Source organism: Corvus hawaiiensis, chromosome 2 (genome assembly GCF_020740725.1).
Source record: "Corvus hawaiiensis isolate bCorHaw1 chromosome 2, bCorHaw1.pri.cur, whole genome shotgun sequence".
Lineage (NCBI taxonomy): Eukaryota > Metazoa > Chordata > Aves > Passeriformes > Corvidae > Corvus > Corvus hawaiiensis.
Window position 1 is genome coordinate 89,436,054 of NC_063214.1, and position 24,092 is coordinate 89,460,145.

The following is a 24,092-nucleotide window of genomic DNA, read 5'->3' on the forward strand; positions in this document are numbered from 1 at the left end:
CACTAGTGGGGTTCTGCAGGGCTCTACCTTAGGTTCTGTGCTCTTCAACATCTTCATAAAGGGCTTGGATGCAGGACTGGAAGGGATACTGAGCAGGTTCACAGACAATACAAAACTGGGAGCAGCTCTTGCCTCCCTCAAAGACAGGGAGGCCCTGCAGAGAGACTTCAACAAATCAGAGGGCTGAGCAATCACCTACAGTATGAAGTTCAACAAGTGAAAGTGCCAGATTCTGCACCTGGGATGGGGCAGAATGTATGGACAGACTGAGGAATGAGATGCTGGAAAGCAGCACCATGGAAAGGGACCTGGAGGTCCTGATCAAGTTGAACATGAGCCATCAGTGTGCCCTGGCAGCCAGGAGGGCCAACTATGTCCTGGGGAACATCAGGCACAGCATCACCAACCAGGCAAGGGAGGGGATTGTCCTGCTCTGCTCTGCACTGGGGTGGCCTCACCTTGAATATTGTGTGTAGTTTTGGGTGCTGCAATATAAGAAAGATATTAAAATATTAGAGAGCATCCAAAGGAGGGCAACAAAGATGGTGAAGGGCCTCGAGGGGATGCCATATGAGGAGTGGCTAAGAGCACTTGGTCTGTTCAGCCTGAAGAGGAGGAGACTGAGGGGAGGCCTCATGGCAGTCTACAACTTCCTCATGAGGTGAAGAGGAGGAGCAGGCACTGATCTCTTCTCTGTGGTGAACAGTGACACAGCCTGAGGGAACGGCCTGAAGTTGTGCCATGGGAGGTTTAGTTTAGATATTAGGAAAAGGTTCTTCACCCAGAGGGTGGTTGGGCACTGGAACAGCTCCCCAGGGAAGTTGTCACAGCACCAGCCTGACAGAGTTCAAGAACCATTTGGACAACACTCTCAGGCACATGATGGGACTCTTGGGGATGGTGCTGTGCAGGGCCAGGAGCTGGACTCAATGATCCTTGAGGGTCCCTTCCAGCTCAGCATATTCTGTGATTCTGTACAGTGTCAGGTTTTGGTTAATACAATCACATACTCACCATGCAGCTCATACCACCCAATGTCTCTGCAAAAGAGCAGGGGCAGCAGAAAGGCTGAGATTCCTCTGTACCCCTCAGACTGAGGGGAGCTGGCAGTCGAGTTTGGGCACCAATAGCATATGTGGAGTTGGAAGGGAGGGGATGCATTGCTCCCTTCTCTCCCAAATTTCTCCAGTTATTCCTGAGAACTGGTAAAGATGGAAAGTTAGGCATGCTGCTGCTCTCTGCTTCCTGACATAAGAGCTGGACACAGAGAGTGAGCTGAGAAGGTGTTCAGATTAAGCCAAATTCAGCACTGCAGCCTGTGTTTGGGCTAAGGGATGCTTGATAGCCCAGTTCAGTATTGCTGAACCAGCTGCAGCCTGATGGGTACCTAGCTAGGGGAGCTCTTCTGCACCCAAGAGAAGCAGAGATGTTTTATTTCTGCTTTTGATTTATTTAAAAATTAAGAGATAACTAATATACTACACTGTAATTGTCAGAGTAGGGATTGTCTGTGTCTTCCCAAGAATGTGAGACCTGAGTATTGAAATGGCAAAAAAAAAAAAAAAAAAAAAAAAAAAGGAAGCAGGAAGGTTTGGGGTTTTTTTAAATTTAAAACATGTCATCAGTGATCTTGTGAGCTCCTCTAACTTCCTCTAAGAAAGGAAGCTAATGCCATCATTGAAGATGATAGAAAATGCTACTAGAAAATGTAATAAGAAAGTGCAGGAGGTGGAAAGCAGAGCAAAGCAAGCTTATGAATTTGTTGAGGTTCAAGAGGAAGCTCAGAAGGAAGTCTGTTATTTACAACAGTGTAAATTCAGATAAATCAGCAGCAATGAAAGAAAGAAGCATCTATTCCGTGATCCAACTCAGTGCTAATATAACTCGAGTCTTCCTAAATGCCGCCAAGGATGACTCTAATCTGGAGACTTTAAACCTCTCCCCTGTAGAGTGGGCTCTGTTGTCCCATTAGCAGAAAGACAGTTCTTTCACAGCCCAGAAACACTTAACTACACCAATAGCCAGCACCTCCATCACACTGCCTGGCAATTAACAGTAGCTACCAAAGCAAAATTATTCCTATGGTAATGTGTTTGGGGTCTCACAGTTTTGAGTACAAGAACTGCCTCTATACTAAAATGTGTGGGAAATAATAGTTTTTAATGGCAGGGACTGTGAATCTTTTTCTGTTTTCTCTCATTGTCACAGGCTTACTATTACTGCATTAGAGATGCTGATTAACAGCAAGCTTTTGCAACTCAACAAGTTAAGCCATTGTGTTGGCATAATTAGGGAACTAATTCTTTCACAGTTCACTCAAGCGAAGAAATGAACTAGAAAATTTAAGACCTATTTTTAACAGGGTTTTTTTTTTCCCCGAAGTAACCACACTGATAGCTATTGTAACAAAATACTTGCAATTCTCCTGCAGCTTCCTAAGGCAATGCTTTCATGTACAGAATATAATTTTTAGACTGAGTATCTATCTGTCTTTTTATTCACTTCAGTCATATGTGCAAATATGTACTGGCATATGCAAACGAAAATGCTGAGTGCTCAATCATTGCACCTACTTTATAAATATGTCCCATCAAGTTTTCTAAAGATAATTTTCCAAGTTCAGAATTTCTGAATAGTTTCTTCAAATTATTCGCAGGAGACATTACTGTGCCTGTATGGAAGAAAGACAAATGCCAGAATGTATAATTCACTTGAAAATTACTCTTGTATATGCTTGTGCCAGTTTATTTAACTTTCACGAGGAAAATGTTAGCAGGCAAAAAGGTATTGATTATGGGAAATTCCTGTGTTCCTGGAACTTCTGGCAACCAGTTTAACTCTCTGCCTGTCATTACTGGTTATTAATGAAGAAGTCCTCTCTGGGCTTGTTATGCTGTTAATTAGTGTAGGTTACGGGTGTGGGCTCGGCAGTCACGGTGGGCGCCAGACTGTAGGTTACGGGGGTTCTGGGGTCCAGTCGGGACGGCCGGACGTAGACGGTGACGGATGGAGACGAGAGATCTCTATAGGCAGGTCTTGGGACACAGTCGGTTTATTGTAAAGGGCGTGGGTATTGGGGCACTGCTCAGAGCTGGTAGACTCAGCTCTGAGCAGGCCCAAGAGAGCAAGAGAGTAAACGGGTGAGAGAGAGAGAGTGTAAGAGCAAGAGTAAGAGCAAGAATAGAAGTGGAAGTGAGGAATGTCCGAAGTCCTGGTTACAATACAATAAATCATCTTCTGTACTGAATATTCTAATTGTCACTAACCAATCTAATACAAGATACAAATCCTATAGCATTTACATACAGCCTATAAGAGTTCTTATATTACCATAGAGTGTTACATCTTAACTTCTAAAAACTACTCTTTGGACCCCTTCTGCTGAGCTAGTAGGGTCTGCTCTGACCCTTGGACCTGTTTGCAAGCAGAGGGTATTGTTCCATCAAGAGGGGATTACTTCAGTCGGCCATACCATTGTTTTCTAGTTGTTCAGTAACTAAGACCTGGTATTTCAAAAGTGGCTTTCATTTCGATGTTGCCTGTAGTTTTCATATTCCCAAAATCTTTTGTCAGGCAATCATATTTCCAAGGCTTTCCTGTTTCATCTTCCCCAACAAATTAGGGGTTTCTGACTGGAATGGTAGTCAGCAGTCCACAATTTCTTTTTTCAGCTGTCTAATGAGTGCAGCAGATTTGAAAATTGGTGTTAATCTCTTGCTTTGGGCCTTCACTACAAGCTTTACAAAACTTCTCCAAAGCACAGTCACAGCACAATTATGCACCTGCAGCACACCATTTATTTAGTGAGGCATCCCTATGCCTGTATGCTTTAAACACTGGATGAAAAACATTTTGGTTTGACTGTAAACCTCTGTCAACAAAGAACTTGTATGCTGCTTAAGTTTTCTCTGGGCAGTTTTTGCTATGCAAATGTTAATTGTCAGGCTCTTTGTTACTTTAGCTACATAGACAATTCAATGCTGTTTCTGGTTTTATATGACTGTGAAAATTGCCTCACAAAATTTACTAAAGCTTTAGCACAGAAATCATCTGCTCTTCAGTAGCTTCACTCTCATTATTGCCATTAGAAAAACGAAGAGAAAACACAGAAGCCTAGCTCATGAAACAAGCAGGTGAACAGAAAAAAAGCACACAGCAAAAGGTCATTACAGGATATAGAGGCTGATTTAATAAGGAGAGATAACTGTTTTTCTAGCTGAACAAAAATAAAAAAAGTTACATGCAATTGCAGATCTGCTGCAAAAATTTATTTCAACTATGCATCTTGGACAGAAAATATTCAAATACATCCTGAAAACTTCAAGCTGATTTCAGCACAGTTTCTACAATACTCCTCAGGTTCTCTCAGAAGAACTGGGCTGACTATGGAAATGTTCTGGGAAAACCTGATCCTCTGTCCAAACAGATTTCACACATCATTTATTAGCTGCTGGACTTTGCTGTATGGAGAAGAGCATGCAGGCATTGCTGGTCGTCAAATCAGGCTGCTCCAGCTTGCTGGCCATGAGGAATGGCCATGGCTGGAGCATGTATTTGAACTCCCTATACCTCTGCTCTGCCTACAGAAAACTTTATCCTAGTTTCTTTTGCTGTCGTACTTGTCAGTGGTGGTTGATTTTTCCTTTATCCTTCCTTCACTGTCTTCAGTCCTCTTACCTATGGGCTTTTTTTTGTTTATCCTCTTGTTGGATGGTCCTGTCACCCAGCCTCCAAGGAAAAGTATTGATCCATTTGAAGCTGAAGCAGCTGCCTAGGCAGGATCTACAGAGGACTGTTCATGTTTGTTTTGGTACTGTGGTGAAATGCCCCTACTTTGCATCTTGTTTTGAGAAATAGTCATACTTTGTGGTTTTACCGGGTGGAGATTTTTATTTGTGATTTCTCCTCCAACCTACCATTGGGAAATACCCCCTGAAAACACTGCAAGACTACTGGCAAAGCAGGAGGAAAGTTTTACTAAATTTTCTAATATTTTAAGTATTTGAAATTGTTGCCACAGCTGCCTCCATCTGAGTTCTGAGGAAGGTAAGTTTCCTCAAGCAAGCTAACTCTAATGGGGACCTTACCTGACTGATGGGTACAGGCTGGGCTGAAATGGGATCCTTGACCATGGGAGGGTAGGGGAGCCCCATGGGATTTGACAGGGACAGTGGGTGCCCTCAGGGGCTCAACATTTTGTAACTGACAGTTTTCTGCACCTTTGGCTTTCATTTCTGCCAAGAGTCACTTTGCTGACACCCACCTACATCTGAGCTGAGTTGCTGCTGAAAGGGGCCAGGCTTTCCCACTTGTACTCATCCAGAGTTGCTAAAAAAGTAGACACATACTAGCAGGTTATTGTCTGTAAATCCCCTTGAAAATGTAACACAAACATAGCAAGGATCTGTCTTCTCTTCTTGATCCATACACATCTGTTTTGCAAAGGGGGTGAGGACTGAGTCAAATAACTTCACCATGAAGAGTCATGCCTGCTTCCAAACTTAGCCGAACTAGGGAGCTAAACGGTTGCTTTACATTTTAGTTTTTTGGGAGTTTTGTCTACTTGGTGGTGGTGATAAGCTTCCAAAGAGGTTCACCCAAGTTCATGGTCTATAGGACTTGAAATAAAGGCATTTCTTAGCAGTGTTATGACCTTGCCTCTTGAGTAACTCAGCCATAGCAGACTTTCATCTGTGGAACACTGAGGACCTTCCTTGAGGCTCTGATTTAAGTCATCTCCTGAGGGATACCTCCTAAAAGCACAGACTTGGTCAGGAGTACATGGCACTCATCCAGCTCTCCTGGACCCTGACATTGTGACTTACTGATAGTTATCAAGGTTATCAGTCAATTGAGCCATGCCTGGTACTTCGAAAAACTCTTTAATGTTAGTTCCTTCATTCTTGATGCTTCTTGTTTCTTGCTCTTATAAAATTGGGGGTTTTTTTTCCCCTTTTCAGTATGAACTACCTTTATTGAAGAGTATCTTGGGCTTTGATGTAATGCACCTTATAGTACCATCAAAAGGGTTTTGTAGAATAATCTAAATCACCACTTCTCACAGTAGTTTGGCTTTACTGACTTCAAGGGTTCAGATGAAGCCTAGGGATTTCTCAGTGCCATCCTTCTTCCTCTGGGGAATACTGACAGTTATTCTGCAAGGAAGTCAAATAGATCAGTTTGCTTAAATGTTTTGTCTGGGATCTAAGATGCTCTGTGTCTATTTACTTCATTAACTTACCTTTATACTGTGGGAGTCCTAAAAAATTGAGTTTCTCTTTAAAGGGGTCCTGCAAAAACAATTAAAGTAATTATCGCTGTTTGTGTTAAGAGACCTGTTTTCCTTCCCTACATGGCCCAAATAAGAGCTTCCTGTGATCCGAGTTCCAGCCTGGCATGTTGCAGGATGGAGTTCTACTGCTTCAACCACAATTCCTTCTGTCCAACAACATACTCTAGTAAAAAGCATTTAATATCTTTTCTGATTTAATTAGTGATGCCTCCAAATGTCTTCTGATGAGTATCAACACCAAAGTTGTGGCTTCGCTGAATGCTGTCTCAATTTCTGCTGCCACTGAATGGGAAGACTATAAAGAAGTTTAAAATAACTTGATACGTTTAGTAATTATAGTGACAAATCTCAATTTTTCAAATGATGGATATGTGTCAGTCATCAGTACCCTCAGCAGTCAGTAGGTAATTAAGTATCTTCTCAGCTACAAAAATACATAGGTTTTCACTGTAATCCAAAAAGCTTTGAACAGTATTTATAGAAAATGGAAAGCAGAAAAGGATTGTAAAATTAAAAATACGTTTCTCTATTTATGTTTGGAAAAAAAAAAACCAAAACAAATGAAAGAACATATGGCTAATGTTTCAATCCCAATTGATTTGCCAATCAAGTCGAACTGCTGTCTTTCTATTATCATTTTAAGATGTGTAATTTTGAAGTTCAGGAATCCAAAATGATTCATTTTCTCCGTGTCTCTTTGAACAATATAAGTTTTATAACAAACTAAACCAAATTACTTAAAACCAGAAAGGGTATTTCCTGTCTGCACCTTGCAGTTTTCGTGCTTGTATTAACTCTGTCTGCTCTTTTCCCTTTCTTTGTCAGCCTGCATCAGTCCTGAAGCAACATCCTTGGAAGGGTGTGCTGCTGGATCCAAAGTCTGGATGTGGTTCAAGAGTCGTAAGCGTAATAACAGGCTATAGTTTCATTTTGATAGAGTGGCATACTCATCTGTTACCTATTGACAGAAATGCAACTTATTGCCTATTTCTGATGTAAAAAGATGTATTTAGTGGTTGAAACATGATAAAATTAAATCAGTTACAGATCTCCCTTTAGTTTCTGTTATGCAGATGGGATTATTCCTGTTGGTCTCACATTACTATCACAGAGCCTTTATAATATAAACATGAGAAAAGTAGTTTCAGTAGATCTTGTAACAAACATTAATTAAACAAAAGCACACAAAAGTCTCAAATCTCTAGGTTATTTTAGATGCAAAGAATCATTCACAGATTCTATTTAAGAAAATGTTTAGGATCATGTTAAATCTGGGGAAAAATTTCTCACCTACACTCTCCTGCCTTACTGACAGTTTGTTTTTTTTTTTTTTTTTTCCTCCCCCAGCCATACAGCATTCAACTCTTAAAAATCATTCAATGCAGCTGGGGACCTTCCTGCAGCTCTGGCTGGAGTGCTGCTGATATACTCTCAGTTTCTGCAGTCTTTGAACTTCTGGTGGCCAACCCTGTTGCCTTTCCAGCCATGCTGGACAAACTTAAAATGGTTGGTTGGACATACTCAGACCAATTGCAGGAGCCCAGCTGATCAGCATGTTCCCAGCAAATTTGACATGTCTGAAAGATGCTGAGATTTTGGGGCAAATCTTTTTGGCTGTGTCTCTTTGGTTGCTGATGGTGTCTGGGCTGTGTATAGACATAGGCATCCTACACCTGGCATATGCAAAACTTTCAGTGCCCTTGCTGTAAAAAAAAAGAGTAAGAACATGGCTATGGTTGTCCCTTTGGCAATGATAATAAATGACTGAAAATAAAAGGTGGGAAAAGCTGGGGTTCACAGACTTTCCCCAGCACCTGGGATTCTGGAAGGGCAGAGTCTGGCACTGCAGGCAATGAGCTCATCACATAAAATGTTGTTTTCTCACCGCTTCAAGGTGAACTGGAGAGAATCTGGGAGGCTTAGCTGTTGACAATGAGATGTTTTCATGTGATATTCCGTTTTGAGGAGTCTGGAAAGTCAGTCTGTCCTCAAATATCAGATGTCTCAGGCTCAACTGAGTATTTTTTAGGGGTTTTGCACAATCCAAACTCCAAGATTTACAGATCAATCAGGTATGAGAATCATGGCCACTTAAATTTGAAGCTGGGCACTAAAAATGCAGTTATTTTTATGCAAGCAACTGAAAAAACTCTCACAATTTTCAACATTATAGACTGCTATTATGATATATTTCTTCAGAAAATTAGTATGACACATACAAACAGCTTCTTAATTTCTCAGCACAGCCTTATCACACTGAATGGTCTTAAAACCACATTGCCTTTGTTTTAGTAGAAGTCACTACAGAAATTACTGTTAGGAAAAAACCTCTAACACAACAAAGCTTGCTGTTCAAACATCAATTCATTTAAAACTTATAACAAAGAACTAATGATTTATTCAATCAACTCTGCTTTTCTTTAGTTGTACTTAAAATCAAAAGACTACACATGCTCACAGTAGCATAGCAAGTTGGGGTTACCTTCCTGTTCAAAACTGGGTCATATATCACCTGACTCACTTCTGAAATCTCAATAGAGGAAAACTGCATAAAACCTTACCAGAAGGAAACCATATCACAGATAAACCTATTCCTAGGACAGGTTTTGTCTTCTCACATGAGCCTGTGCCTCAGCAGCTGCAGGTGACATACCACCACCCTACAGTGGTATTCACTAGCCCACTGCTTTTACAGCTGGTGCAGGCTGATTGTCATTGAGATTTTGCACCTGAGGCAAGTCTGACTTGGCCATGTAGCTTGTAAGCCCACAGAGGGGTTTAAGGGTGTTATATTTAAGAGAATCACTAAATTAAAATCCCACTGCTCAATTTGTAAAATCCCCTGTGCCAGCAGGTTTCTAATTTGTTCAGGCACTTTGGCAGAAAACATCTTCTGGAAGTAGCTGGCATGATTGAAGGAGGGTATCAGAGCAGACTGTAAAATGTCACCTGCTACAGCAGGGTGGTCTTTTTCATATTTAAAAATACATGAATGTGCCAGTGTGTCTCATTGCTATTCTGATATGTCCCTATATTTGAGTTTCAGCTATGAAATGCAAATGATGACAACAATTTTCTGGTTATTTAAGGGCCAAAGGCCTCGCAGTGATATTTCTAATTGAGACCTGTGCGTGGTCTCAATGTGTGCCTGATTCTCTTTGTTGTCAGTGCTATGCACAGCGTATGTAATATTGCAAATGGCTTCATCCTGCACAAGGCTGAACCCTCTCACCTCTCAGTTTCTGCTGAGAGTGAAACATGGTCCTGCTGTGCCAGAAGAATTTAGATTATATTCTGTTGGACTAAACTTTATATTATTCTACTTTAGTTGCTTTTATTTTAAGTGCAGTGGTGTACTTATACAGCTATGCAGTCTTATTTAAAAAAGTAAAAGTAGGCTCCATTTAAGAGAATAAACGCTTGGAATGCTGTCTTTGTTAATTAATTGAAGTTCGTTGTGAGGAATATTTAGGATTTAAATGTCCAAATATAAAGTGCTAATTTAAAGGATGTTTAAGTGACAGCCACATAGCACATAGTGTGTTGTTACAGATAAGGCATGAAGGTAGGATTTGGGCTATCTGGATGCCACTGCCTTTTCTTTTATACTGAATTACTGCATGGCTTGGGACCAATCTGATCCTCTCAGCATTTGTTTGTGTTGATCTTGACTGGGAATACCACTGTAATGAATGAAATACATAGTTCTTTGCAAGAATTGAAAACAGTATTATCATTCAAAGGACAAAACACAAATATCCAGGTTTCAGGGTAAATTGGAAATTCAGTGCTCCTCTAGCCACACCATCTGCTCAGGCCTACAGGCAGAGCAGACTGGTGTAGTATCCAGAGATAAAACAATTTGTAGCACAAGGGAATAAAAGTATCTCTGCAGTGGACAGATTAAGCTGCTTTTTTTTTTTGCATTCTAATCTGTTAATCATGCACAGGGCTTAAGTATAGCTCAAGGCAGAGCAGACCTTGAATGATTTAATTTTGTGCTATTTATTGAACTGGATTTAATTTGAAGATATGTTGTTACCCACTACTCAGCACTTTTTAAAAAAAATGAATGTCCATAATGAGATTTCTGCCATGAATCAGGGATTGTGTGTTTAAAATGGGTCATGGGGCTGGTCTTTCCAGGCTCCTGTGACAGCAGCTGCACTTACAACAGTCATGCAGGTTAACTTTTGCAGGATTCACTTGAGGGGCAGATCTGGGGGCACTCCATTTAAAGCAGCACCTACGACCCTTGTTTTTTTCATTTTTCATTTGCTTAAAGCAACTGCAGTCAGCAGAGAAAGCAGAGAATGAAAATTAAAAGAGGGAGTAATGTTTGGAGGTGAGGGGATGGAGTAGGAAATCTGAACTAGGCCACTGAAGATGGAAGTGGTGGTTCTGCCATCCCAGGAGAGAGTCCACAGAAATCCCTGATGAGAAGGGCACAGGCCCCAATTTCAGAAGCTGCAGAGGGGTAGGATATGAGAATACATAAATGTGGTCTAGCATTTGTAATGCTTTTTTTGCCTAGCATTTGTAACTGCTGACAACATCACAAAAAATCTGAGAGGGAAAGAAACAACCAAACATTTACATATGCTTTGGGATGAGATTGAAAACCAGCTAAATAATGGAGACTATTAAAGTGTGCTGAAAAGAAGTATTTATAAATTTAAAAAATTCTGCTTTTCTAGTTTCTGGGGGGCTGTGGGCTCCTCCTGCAATGCTTTTACCAGAAAAGCATTACTTGATGATTTTTTCCCCCTGTGTGTTTGTGTGAGTGACTTTAGAGTTGAGTGCATCAAATACCAGAAAATTCACTGGCCAGGCCTGGAGATGCTGCACTTGTTCAAGGTAGAGTCAGACAGGAGGCATTGCAAGATCTGGGACAAAGTGATTTCAAAATGATTGGTGTCCGCACCATGTCCTTGCTGATGTAGTGTGCAGGAGTCCATGTTTATGAGATTTACTCCTAGTTTGCATCGATCATGCTGTGACATCTGCCGCTGTTCCTTAACTCATCTCATACATGGGACTTGGAGGTGCTGACCAGCAGCAAAGCCTGTCTGCTCCTTCAGGACAGCGATTGTTGGCAGTTGTGAATGTGGCACGTTCCTTTGGGTAGGAACATGAGGAAATACTTCTGCGAGGAACGTAAAAACTAAGCAGGACTATACTCAAATATTAAATACACCTGTTAGATCATCTGCTTCCTTGCCACATAAGACAGTTTGCTTCATTTAGCACAATAAAAGATACAGGTGTTACCTTTCATGATTACCTGATTTCAAACTGGATAGCAAAGTGGGGAATCAGATCCCTTGTGAACTGACCATATCAGGAAAGGAAGAAAGAGGTTGAATATAAAATTGTCAATGACAACCTAATGCATTCCTTCTTCTCTATCTGTTTTGGAGTCAGACAAGGAGTAGTTTCAATAGTCACCAAGAATTCTGCCATTTTTTCTTCTTCTCCTTCTCTCCTTAATTTTCTCTTTGTCATGATCCTGGCTTTCTTAACAAAATTCATTTGTCTAGTAAATGTACATTTTTGATATTGTCACTGTACACCCAAGTATTTTTCTTGGATTTACTCATAAAACCCTCAAGGCTGAAAGTGCTGAAAAGAGAAAGGGCACATAAAGTAATATAAACCTTTTCTTTTGAACAGCCATTAGTCCAATACAGCTGCCATGGAAGTCCAATTGTCCAAGTTACTTGCTATTACTTAGCAGTGTTTTGGACAAGTGAGAAAGGTTATTTCTGGTTGGATTTTTTTTGTTTGATTTTTTTTTATTTGTTTGTTTTTGTTTGGTTTGGTTTTTCTTTCCCAAATTCATTAAAAGAATGGAGGAATTTTAAGGGATTTTTTGGGGTGGGAATTATGGCCATCACAAGTCAAGATGCTCCTGGAGGACCTAGACAATTTCATTAAAACAAACACCTAAAGAATACTGAAATCCAAATCCTAGGATGATTACAAAATGTATTACATTTCCTCTGTAATGCAATCAGCCTATGGGCAGTTGGATGCTGTATTTGACAGCAGTCGCAGAGGAGCATTTTCTTTTCCTCACATCTCCATATTTCTTCACACCCCACCAACCTACTTTAATCTCAGACTCATAAATGGCTTGGAGATGATTATACTTACTCCTCTGAGTTGATCTATTTCCAGAAACTAGTGGCAGAATGAGGCTTTCAGGAAAATAAGGTGATCTTTTCCAAGTTAGTTCCTTCTTTGGCCATCATAGTCTCCTCAGAAACATGCCATTTTTGTTGTTCCCTTTTCCTATGGCAGTTGCACATTTATTTCCTCCAGTCCAAGGCACTTTATATTCCTCAGGAGCTTGGACATCAGTTCAGCGTCCGTTTCTCTGGTTACAAAGGATAAAAAAAATATTATTTAGTAATTGATTAAGTTTCAGAATATAAAAAGTTGTTTATTCTGTTCCCAAGAGTCACAGTTTCAGTTGATCTCTTTTTAAAAATGGCTAATGGCACACAGATCAATACCTTAAGAAAATTAAGGCTGTCAGTAACAAGACAGACACTTCAGTGAGTCTTCTTTTGCTTTTATGATAATCACTTTATGAGCCTCTGCACACACTCTCTTGTCAAAGTTTGCATTTTTTCACCCAGATGAGTAAATTAAGGGATAATATGTCTGACCCCTCATGCCCATCCTGTTTTCACTTCAAATGCTGGGCAAGACTGGACTTACAGCTAATTTGAGTGACCTGAGGGGCAGTTGCCTTTGGCTGCTCCAATTTTACATGTTGGCACTTGGCCTAAGCTTCACAGAATGGTTGAGGCTGGAAGGAAACTCTGTAAATCTTCTGGTCCAACACCACTTAATCTTCTAACTTGTTTTTGTGCATCTATGTAGGAAGCATTTGCAGCTGAGCTGATTACCCTGTCTACCCTCCTCAGTCACTGGAGAGAAAGTGGCCATCTGAAGGTGCTGTTTGTTTGCACAAGTACCAAGTTTTGACTGCAGAGAGAGCCCTATGCCAAAGCAGACGTCTGCACTGGGAATGTCAAATTGCAGCAGATTTGTCCTCTCTCATCTTTGTATTTACCTTTTAAACTCTCCTGACACAGCTCTATGAACCCTTTGTGTTCAGCTTACTGCTGAACTAGAACATTTCACCCATGAAGACTGGGTTGAATCTGCATTGCCCTGTCTGAACTAGTTCACATTTTATAAATGTTTTGAAATTCCAGCTAAGTGATGATGGCAGACTTTGGCCATGCATCTTCAGATCTAGTGCTTTCTTACGAGGAGTCCTTAAAGAAATCAAAAAGGCATGTCCATACATGTCAGAGAGGACAAATATAGTCCAAGAAATCTCTTGGTGGGCAGAGTGGAAATGGGATACTATCACACTTTTGGTATGTCCATCCCTACTTACACTCAGGTGTACCTTCAGTAATTTACTTGCCTCTTTCAGCCAAGTCATTTTTTTCTGACTCATGAAAGACAGAGTCCAGTGCTTCTTCCTTCTTCACCACCCTTTAAAAAAGAGCAATCTGTTTCTATTTGTATTACCTTGAAATAACTTAATTTGCCAAATACACTGAGCAATATCCCCATCCCAGATGTAGCTTGTGCACTTAACCCAAGTAATTGCAGCCTTCTCTAAGAATCTGCTCTGTCTTTGCCAAAGAGAGAGCATATTTCCTGTTCATGTGAGGAAGTTTCCAGTATTTTTAACTAAAAGTGTCCTACTGGGTTCATACCCTTAGACTGGAGGAGGCAAAATCCTCTTCCTGCCCCCAGGCAGGCTCTCTCTGACTCCTGCCACACGCAGAGCAGATTGAATATGAGGTGCATGTCTCGGCCTGTGCAGCGTGAGCTGGGCTTCTGCTGGTTTATGCTGGAGACCCACCTTCAGCAAAGCAAAGCACTCTCCGTGCTTTTTCCACTCTCTTCTGTAGTTGTAGTATCAATTTCCTTGTGTTTTGTATGCAATAATTAAATTTCAGCATTTGTTTAAATGACCAACTTGAACTTTTTTGATAAGAACTTCTTTCAAGTACCTGAATATTTGCCTGCCTTCAGGTATCAGATCATCATATTTCATGGTGTTGAGCTTCCTTATCTTAGTTCTAGGATTCTTAGAAGCTGCCCCAATTTATTGCCATCTGCTTTTTGGTCAACAACTTCATTGCACTGCTGACTGATTTTCTTGCTCTTTGTTACAGTTTTTCAATTTTCATCTCTTCCTCCTTTTTTTTTTTTTTTGCATTGACATTTCATGTTTTATCTAGCCAGTATTAAGCTGGCTTCTCTCCTAGTTTGACTTGCTTAGAAGGCATCTCTTCTTTTATAGCTTCTCCTTGCACAACTTCCTTCCAGAGGGTAGCAGGAGAGTCTAATTTAAGCATGTGTGGCTTAATGCCTAGGTGCAATTTAGTGGATATTTGTTATATTGCTCTCCTTTGAAGTCAGGCCACCTGAACTATTGCCAGCTTCTGCTGAAAGTATTTACCAAGCCAGGTGACAGCTGCCAGATGACCGGATGAAAAGCAAAATAAATTAAGAAACTAGAAAGTAGATACAGAAAACAAAAATAAACAAAGCAACCCCAAACTTTATTGGCTATCTGTGTTTAAGGAGATTCCCAAGGTCCTCTTTTTGTTTTGTTCAACCAGGAGCTGCCAGGACATGTCTGCAGCTGGCTGGAGGCAGGAGCTGATTACTTTGACAACCTGTGTGCTCTGGCACTATCCCCTGAGCTACAACCTGCTGTTTACAGCAAAGCTTTTCCAATGAATTTTTTTGGCACACTGGTGATTCAGCTGAATATAAACACACTTCTGGAGACATCCTGTATCCCACGGTCATGACACTTCAGTTCTAAACACAGTCGTAATTTATGGCTGCCCAATTTGTGAAACACTGTCTCAGATAGCATTAGCTTGTGATCTGCCACTGTGCTTTGGAGAGTCCAGGCTGGCCACCTGGCCTGCCCTCTGTTAGTATCAACTTACCAATAGATGGGTTAATTACCTTGTGCAATTACCTTGTACCTCTTCTGACAAAGAGGCTAACCAGGACCTGAATTTATGAGAATCTAAGCACATAAATTTTCTATATTGCAGGCCTCAACAGCTACTTATTTTACGATGGTTTCAATGAGAACAAGAAACACAGCTTGTAACTAGCTTTAGACAGTGAGTAATTACTGTAAGTTGGGGATTGTTACCACTACAGCTTGCACGGTCCCTTTTTTGCTAACAGGAAGATGACAAGTTTGAAGGGGCTTGTGAATTTGAAAGTGATAAAATGAGGTGCTCTTCCTTAAAAGGATTAGAGTTCCATTTTAGTGTTATAAAGAAGAACTAAGTCCAATTAAATTACCCAGGTGTGCCAGCCTCAGAAGAAAATTCATGTATTTACAACCAGGCAGGGCAGGAATGACTGGTCTTCAGACAAGTTAAGTACTTGTGGGACCTATAGGAATACAAATTACTAAAGTATACATAATTATAAGAACAACCTACAACATACTCTGGAACCCACAACCTTTTTACAGCTTTTCTGCTGTTTGTGGCAGTGAAAAATATGTTTCCAAATTGTTAGGATATATCACAACAAATGATGGCAGCTCCAGACAGATTAAAACCTTTCTCTGAAACCTTGCAGAACTAAACATTTGCTCCCCCAAAGCCCTTAATTCTCAGAACTTCTCCACCCATAAGCATGCTAGGATTATGAGGATTTTTATTATATAAAAAATAATCACAGCTAGGAACTTGCACGAAAAATAGAAGGAAAAAAATAGAGAATAACTTTGACAGAAGCTTATCCATATCTAACTCCTTTCTGTGTTTTCCAGATGGCATCCATATTATCACTTGTTATGGAAGTCATATTGATGATGTCCTAAATCTGTCTTTCAATTGTCTTGCTGTGCTTGATGCTGATGTGGGCTTGTCCTAGTTAGAATTCTTGATATTGTAAGAAGAGTATTCTCTGAGGATTTCCTCGGATCATTTACTTTGGAATAAATCAGTCTTTCTTAATAGACACCCTAGTGGTTTTCCGTTCCGTGTCCCCTCACCGAAAAAGTATGAAGTCTGCACTGAAAGCATCTATTTCTGAGAGAGACATTCTTAATTTATGAAGGTGATTTGTTGCTTAGACAGTAATTTCTCATTGCCTATCTAGATAAGTGACTACTTTTTTCTTGCTGTTCCTGTAATACTATGCATTCAGGTGTTCTGGAATGCATCTAGCATATATTTTGATTTCTTTTCTTGAAGAACAAATTTTTTATTTGCATTGAGTAATATTTTTGACAGATCAGGGCATTCATAATAATTAAGATAATCCAAAGAAGTCCATCTGCTTACTACAGTCACCCTCTTCATGGCTAGCAGTGTGGAAACAATACTGCAGTTAGGGTGAGGTGCATCACACTCCTAATTCTGGAAAAGTTAGCACTGGCAGGTGCCACGCTCTGTGAGTACAGCCTGTGCCCAAGCTAGTAAGGCCTACTAGCACCCAAACTGCCACACAGAGCTCACTACTTTAGGCAGTATGGAGACAGTCCGTAAGTGGAAGGGCATCACGGAATCGTGCATGTCATCTCTACAAAGAAGCACTTCAGTGTTGTATTTCTGGGCTCCTTACAGCACTGTGCTCCTCAGTGCAGCTGGAGTGTGGTCTAGACACATCTGGGTGAGTTATGTGTAGAAACCTATTTGAACCTGATGGGTTCCTGTCATTCACTTGAGGTCAGAGTCATGGAAAAGTGTCTGCATTGTCTCTGGACTCTGATTCCCAGAGCAGTGTAGCTACATTCCTGTCTGGTACCCAAGCTGGTAAGACATGCATGAAACCAACCTGTACATCCCTGCACCTGCAGAACTCTTCTGTGTCAGACAGTAGAAAGGGGCAAGCACACTGTGGACCTTCCAGCCACTCCTGGTAGCCTGCTTAGTGGCTCTGTACAGAGCTCAGGACATTTTTAAGAAACTGCTTGTCTCTTCACTTGTTTTGCTTTCATGAAGCTTGCTTCAGTCTTCTTTCTTCTGCTGCTTCCTGCTAAGCAGTTTTGCTCTTGCTGTTATTCTGCCAGCTTTATCAGTAGTTCTCTCATGTTTTTACATATTTTCATTTTCACAGCTGCTGTTATGAAACTGAAGCAGCTCTTCAGATGCTGAAACACTGAGTGTTTCTGTCTTTTATGCTGAAACATTGAGTATTTTTTTCTTTTACTGGTGGGCTACTAAAGAGGTGTCTCTTGCTCCTCTCCATTTCAGTGAGTTTCCACCGACATGCCAGTGTTATGACTACGTTTGGCAGCCAATGGTGCACGTACATTTGCCAGTAATTGTTAGATTTTCCTCAAGTGTCTTTTTGCAGCACACTCTGGAGAGTTTCAAGGCCTTATGTATCTGTAAGTAGAACTCCATGAACCAACAGTGTATTCACACAGCAACATCCGACTTAATCATTCACCATTTTTATTAGACTCACAGCCAGTCCAAACATGCCCAAGAGTTTAACATCATTGTTATTTTGCATTAAAATTGTTACCTAGGCACTATATGTCATCTCTAAAGACTGCAAGGAACACATGCTGTAGCAAGCTATAACAAGAACCTTCACCTTTACTATTTTTAAAATAGGTTTTCAATATTGTATGTTTGCTTTTTATTTTCCTGGTGTAGAAATAAACTCTAGTAGTTCTTAAACTGCGTGGTTCTCCCTGCATCAATTCTGCTTCTGTTTCCAACAGCACTGAGACAGCACTGCCAGATTTCTGTCACTAAAATTCTGGAAGTTGATGACAGTGATTTTTGATGTATAATTTGCTCAAACTGGGCCACCTGCTAATAGTAATTTTAAGGATATTAAAAGTTCTCTATTTTACCAGAATAGTTGTCAGTTTCTCTCATTAATTTCACACTATTCAATTAAATTTTCATTACTGGTATTATCTACAGGACTTTTCAGGGCCTTGTTTTCTTCTGTGGTTTGCACAAGGCCATTGCATTCTCCAGATTAAGCTGACCTCTTACTGAGGCCAGCTTGGCTCCCAATAGTTTTTTCCTCAGTGAGACTTGTTTTATGCAATGGAACATCCTCTGAGCATAGAGGTGATTGGGTAGAGATGAAAATATAATGCTCTCTAGCCACAGAGCTACCTGGGGTTTATCTCTTGAGAATGATGTGCTAAAAAACATGATTATCATTTCTCAAATCCTCTCTCTTGATTGTGCCTTTTTTGGGAATGCTGTAAGAGGTCATGGTGGGCAAATTCTGGTCTCATAACCCTCATGTGAAAATGTTTAAGTAACATTCCTCCCCTGCTGCTCCCCAAACGATATCCTTTATATACTTTATGTATCTCATAGATCAGCTGGATTGTGCTGAGTTTAGCTGGGACAGAGCCTGAATTTGCTTCAGAGCAGCCAGTTTGGGGCTGTGTTTTGTATTTGTACAGGAAACAGTGCTGATTACTCAGGGATGTTTTCATTATCTCTGAGCAGTGCTTACACAGGCCTTTTCTGCCTCTCACCCTACCCCACGAGTGAGGAGTATGAGGGCGCAAAAGGAGTTGGGAGGGGACACCAGGACAGCTGACCCTAACTGACCACAGGGATATCCCATATCATATGCAGTCATGCTTAGCATATAAAGCTGGAGGAAGAAGAAGAGGAGGTTGTTTGGAGTGATGGTGCTTGTCATCCCAAGTCACTGTGATGTATGATGGAGCCCAGTTTCCTGGAGATGGCTGAACACCTGCTTGATGATGGGAAGCAGTGAATTAATTCTTTGTATTACTTTGCTTGTGTGCATAGCTTTTGCTTTCCCTAATACGCTGTGTTCATCCCAACCCACGCGTTTTCTCACTTTTACACTTCCAGTTCTCTCCCCCATCCCACCAGGGGAAAGTGAGCAAGCAGCTAAGTGGGGCTTAGCTGCTGGGTAGAGTTAAACCACGACATAGATGAAGATTCCTAGTTCCCTGATCATCTAGAGAAAAGGACTAGTAAAACCTTAATAATTTGTAGAGTTTATCCTAGTTTAGCATCTCCAGAGGGATGTATTTGCTAAATTCAGCAAAATGCAAAAGCCAGCTGTATTGTACGGCATAAAGCAAATGCTAATTAGTCTGTAAAACTGCAGTTATGATCTAATGCAAATACTGCTTTTTCTGTAGTGATGTGCTACCTGCACAAGTTGTGTGACTAAACTGCATGCAGGCATCAATTTCATCCCCACTCAGGCAAAAGGTTTGTGCGATATGTAAGCGTGGGATTTGATGCAGATTATTTGATTTTAAAAGGAAAACTCAAGAAGGATCTTAGTCTTCAGTGCTGTTCTTTGTACCAAAAAGGAAGCTCAGAATTCTGCTTTCTTGAACATACAGAGAATCAGAAAAATTGACAATTTTTATCATCAAGCTCCTTCTCGCCAAGCACCCCACAAATAGCTCTTCTCAGGGTTGTATGGTTAAGTCTGTTTAGACTGTTCTGAGGTCTGCCTACCTCTTTCATCACCTGGACTATCTCATCCTTCCAAATGTCACTGGACCAAAACAATTCTTAGATGTCCATGGTAATTCCTGAGAAACTTCTGAGCATCTGTAATTTTTCTTCCTTTTAGGCAGAGATATTTACCAGGGGTAGAAAGCTACCTTAGTCTCTGCTGCCAGCACAGGTAAAGGAACTTGCAGTTTTCATGCAATTATCTCAAATGAAAAATGAAGGATTCTTCCAAATATTTCAACTTGTTTTCCAAAATCACTGAATATGCTGAGCTGGAAGGGATCCACAAGGACCATCAAGTCCAACTCCTGGCCCTGCACAGCACCATCCCCAAGAATCACACCATGTGCCTGAGAATGTTGTCCAAATGCTCCTTGAACTATTGTCAGGCTGGTGCTGTGACCACATCCCTAGGGAGCTGTTCCAGTGCCCAACCACCCTCTGGGTGAAGAACGTTTCTTCTAATATTCAGCCTAAACTTCCCCTGACACAGTTTCAGGCCATTCCCTTGGGTCCTGTCACTGGGCACTTGTAATCATACTAAATTACCAGGTTTCCAACAAGTTAGCCTATTATATACCAATTATGTCACTTGCTCTATGTTCATTAGAAATTTGCAGCTCAAGGACAAGCTAAATTAATTTTTTGTACTTCATTTTTTCTTGAATGTCATCCGTACACTGTTTTGTCTACTGCACAGTGCAGCTGACAAAACCAAGCAACCATACCACTACACAAGTTGTATCATTTCTGAAAATAGGAAAAGAATAACAACACACTTCCAGAATGATCTGTCATGGGTGAAAACTTAAGCCAGTGCACTTAAAATGAAGGGAAAAATCAAGACAGTTCTAGAAGAGCAATATATTTTCAGTTGGAAAGGCTACAATGAAAGAAGAAAGCATCTACTCTTTTTCTGGTTTTGGAAAAGAATAAAGCAGTGTCTGGTAAAACTGTCTAGAGGAGTTAAATGGGTGGGGAAAATGAAGAAATCAGAATCAGAATATAAATAGCTGTGACAAGCTCCACAAACTGAAACACTTGCTACCATTTGTGGAGGTCAAGCTCACTTCCCACAAGGGTTTAAAAGAATGGTTCCTCAGCCTAATTTACAAACAGGTAAGAAGACCTGGGACCAGGGCAACTCCACTCGCCTTTTGCAATTATATTACTGAAGGAAAATGTACTAGATCAAATTTAAAAGTCAGAGCAAAGCATCATCATTTCGGCAAAGAGGAGAAGATCCAGTTTCACTAAGCTACAGCCTGACAGTTGAAGTGTAACTATGCAGTAACACAAGAGATCATAGAATATCCTGAGTTGGAGGGCACCCACAAGGACCATCAAAATCCAACTCTTGGCCCTGCACAGGACAGTCCAGGAAGCACATCATGTATCTGAGAGCGTTGTCCAAACAGTTCTTGAACTCTGGCAGATATTTCAATATTCTAACAATCTGCTGTTCAGGGGGAGATAGTGATAGTTGGGATACAACATGATTTCTGTGTCCTGTGACTGGGTCTTCCGTGACACCAAACACAAGGTATTACAGCTACACTACTGCCCCGACGGGATGGATCACATAAACCTAAGCTGAACCTTATACCAAATCTTTATCAGTCTTGCACAAAAATGTTTTGGATTTACAATTAATGATACTCTAAACTAAGGCCCTGAAATGTCTATTTACACATACATCCAACTAACAGGAAGTGCAAACCATTATAAAATGCAGACATAGCATCAGTCTCAGCATTTTTTAAAATCTGCCCTACATTCAGTTGAGAAACTCCATCAGATGAAGAATTGAGAGTAAGAAGCTATAGTGCTCTTCAAAGGTGCTGTAGTAGAAAGTTATCAGATTCCTTCCTTCCTGTTAAGGATAAAGATCAGGTACACCATCTTCCTGTTGCTTTTCAGAGGCAATTTTGTATGAGTTCTGGTGTAAACCATGAGCCAATAGCCTCCTCTAGTATTCAGTCACCTGGACTGATTTTTGCATGAACATAAAAAGGCACCTCAGCATATCAGTCTTGTATATCCTAAAGATGGTGTTAAAATGAAGTAAAGCCACAAGAGTGTTCTGTAACCCTCCTAGCTAATTATTAAGTAACTGTTTCTATAGATTCACTGAAAAATTACACCCCCATCCATAAAATCTTAAGTATTTCTTCAGATACAGTGTTTTAAATATACTGTCCATCTGTTCTGTGGAATTCACCCAAAGCTTTGTTGGTAACAGAAGTGACCAGGAACAGTGATGGGAGCTCTGATTGTCTCATGCATGGAGCATGAACTCCTGTGGCTGGCTTGTCGAATGGTCCCCTGCAGCCTGATGTGTTTCAACTCATGCATTCCTTCACCTACCTTAGAATCCTGCTTAACCAATTGGCTCGTAAGTTGGGATTGAAAAGCAGAGGAGAGGTTGACTGCTCAGAGCAGTTTCTCTAAAGGACACACAGTCCACCAAAAGATTTGCATTGTAATTCCTCCTCCAACATGTGACTAGACACAGGTGACATATTGTAATATGACATTACAAAAAGGGACACATCTCCCAAATATGATCTAGTCCTATGAGAAAGGAAGATTTTACTTGAAATACTTCTAATTCATAGCAGTGTGACGTGGAAGGACAGTTGGGTGGGAAGAGAGAGCTACCACATGAAAATAAAGGAATAATAAAGTAAACTATTAAGCTTCCTACTATTAAATCTTTTTTAAGAACCCAGTTTAAATCTACTTTCAGAGCAGGCCTTCATGCCTTCTTCCTGCCCAGTGCTCCCTCTCCCACCTGAAATCAAATACCAAGCCTTGCTACTGTAAACTGGTAAAACAAAAATAGAAATGAGGCTTGTGATGAGAGAAAAAAGGAAAAGATTTGTAGCATTAAAGCCTTTTACGACTGAGGCAGCACAGATGTTATACATTTGCCCCAGCCCTTGTATCCTGTTTTGAAAACCAGCAACAGATTTCTGATTCACCAATCACAAAGGGTGTATTTTCATTGCCTGAGGCTTTCCACTGCCTGGGAGTGTGGTTCTTCCCTCACTTTTTGACATCTCCAAATGAATGGATCAGTGAATTGATCAGGGTTAAAACTCCCAGCAAAACAGAAACAAGACTGTTTTTAACTTATTCCCTGATTCATTTCACTATGCTGCTCCACAGACAGCACAGCTGAGGGTGTGGTGTGAGGGGAAATGGACTTGTATGAGGAAGTTGGGAAGCAGGAAACCTTTCAGACAACGCTGTCATTAAAGCCCATGTTTCATGATACTCAGCTTGTCTTGAGGCAGCTGTTAAGATTTGGAATCCTTCTCACTGTGAAAACATCACTATTTCTTTTGTGATAGGGTGCTGAAATAGGTGGCTGCTACACTCCTCTCACCACTAAGGGCACAGGTGACACACACATGGTCTTGTTGTGCTGCAAAGCCTGGAACTTCACCTCTGTGCAGTGATTGCAGGGGTAGCACAGGTATGCTTGAATACATAGGAGTTAAGTGATCACCACAGTTACATTGTATAAAAAACACTTGAAGTCTTAGTATATAAAAATTTTGTTTAAAAGCCAATCACAGTATCCTAATTATTAATTACTACTGGACCGACCATTGGAGTGTCTATCAACTGTGAAGACCATATCTTAACATGTAGGACAACAAATTATGGCTCAAAACATTGTTTGGCTACATCAACTAAAGGGTAAAAAAAAAAGACTGCTGCTAATCTAAAGTAGAAAACACGGGCAACGTCAAGAGGAGATTGAGGAACCAGTAAAGTTTGAGAGACTTTTCCTTTGAATGTTCATTAAGTTAAGGCTTTATAAGAAAGGCCCTGGAGCAGAGAACCTCTGAGCTCATGTTCATGCTGAGCATCCTGCCTGCAGGTGCACTGAGGCTACCATTTCCTTGCCGTTCTGCATCTCAACCCAAAGGTAGGATGTAGCCTACCCAGATAAAAAATGCTAGTGTTTTTTAATACACCATAACTTATAAGAATTTGGGTGTTATTTTTTACTAGCCACTACATTTTTATATATTTCTTCACATTATGATAGTACATTAAACATATTTTAACTTTATTAGGGCATTTCTGAGGCCTTCTTCTTCCTACCACTCCTCCTGATCCACTACTGGCTGCTCCTTTCACTGTGCCAGTATATTTCTTAATGGAGAAGAGGAATAAAAAATTTTGGCGAGGTGGATTACAACCCAATAATTATTGATTAGATCAAGCAGGACAAAGCCCAACAGTGAAGGATAGAACAACTGCAGCAACGCAGG

General features: G+C 40.6%; 1 long non-coding RNA gene across 1 annotated transcript; it reads left to right on the plus strand.

Moving 5' to 3' along the window:
* Positions 1-3,622: 3,622 nt before the first annotated feature.
* Positions 3,623-18,187, plus strand: LOC125336300. Its single transcript, XR_007207724.1, has 2 exons — positions 3,623-7,192; positions 7,640-18,187. It is a non-coding gene; the product is annotated as an uncharacterized LOC125336300 (long non-coding RNA).
* Positions 18,188-24,092: the final 5,905 nt, after the last annotated feature.